The sequence below is a fragment of the Meles meles genome, chromosome 11, assembly GCF_922984935.1.
Source record: "Meles meles chromosome 11, mMelMel3.1 paternal haplotype, whole genome shotgun sequence".
Classification (NCBI taxonomy): domain Eukaryota; kingdom Metazoa; phylum Chordata; class Mammalia; order Carnivora; family Mustelidae; genus Meles; species Meles meles.
In genome coordinates, this window is record NC_060076.1 from 59,015,554 (window position 1) to 59,016,803 (window position 1,250).

Consider the following 1,250-nt stretch of genomic DNA (forward strand, 5'->3'; position numbering starts at 1 on the left):
GCCATATTACTGCAAGTAAATTAGATAAATACTTCCCTGATCTTTTTCAAAATGGACTTGTGGCGAATACTGGTATAACTGTATAGATGGAAACAGGAATTAAGGATTGATAAACAAAGATTCTGAACCGAGACTGATAATGGAGGAATTGATATACCAGGAATAGAGGCCTTGGATGCCTGATGATAGGTAGAGTTTTGCCCCAAGACTCTGTCACAATGCAATGTATCTAACATGTCCATACAACTAACACATAGTTATTTCCCTGATCCCCAGGTGGATAATTGAATACTGATATACTCAACACCTGACAGAATCCTCACATGTATCTATGATCTGTGGAGTAAGAACCATTTTGGTAGGAAAAAAACAAAATCAACAAACAAACAACTCTGTACTTAATTCTGCAGCACATATATTAAAATTGGAATGATGCAGAGATTAGCACACCCCCTGCACAAGAATGACATGCAAACTCATGAAGAGTTCCATATTAAAAACAAGCAAAAATCCCCAAAAAACCCAACTAGAAGTGCTCCTCCATCCTGGAGAATATGTAAAAGCAATACCACATTGCAGGAATTACAATGATAAGCATCACCATCAAATACTTAAGGAAAACAGGAGTAGTGTTTCCTATGATATTCCCATGTAATTCATCTGCTAAGCTGTTAGAAAAAAGTCAGTAAGAAAAGAAAAACTGATCCCACGGGCACCTGGGTGACATAATTATCTGCCTTTGGTTTAGGTCTTAATCCTGGGATCCTAAATTGGAGCCCCATAATGGGTTCCCTGCTCAGCGGGGAGCCTGCCTCTCCCTCTACCCCTCCTCTCTCTTGTGCTGACTCTCTCATGGTCTCTCTCTCTCTCTCTCTCAAATACATAAGTAATAAAAATCTTTTTTTTTAATTGATCCTAACTGATAGATGGCTATAGAATGACTACTTTACACTTACCTATGATATAGCCCCACGTGCAGCCGCATGTATGTTATACTTACTGATGCAATACTACATTCCCCTGGCACTTAACACACATGAATTTATTTGGCAATTACATTCCTCTTGATTCCAACAGAAAGGAGGACCAGAACTCGTTTGCCATCACATAATAGGAATAGCATAATGGGGACAGCATTCACTCGTTGTCAGAGGGCTATGTTAAGTAATTCTCATGCTCATGATATGTTCTGCAAGAACACTGATCCTATTATTCTGGAAAACATCATGTTGGGTTACTATAATTATGTA

General features: G+C 38.6%; 1 non-coding gene across 1 annotated transcript; it reads left to right on the top strand.

Moving 5' to 3' along the window:
- The first annotated feature begins 394 nt into the window (after positions 1-394).
- LOC123953662 lies at positions 395-498 on the top strand. Its single transcript, XR_006820925.1, has one exon. It is a non-coding gene; the product is annotated as a U6 spliceosomal RNA (small nuclear RNA).
- Positions 499-1,250: the final 752 nt, after the last annotated feature.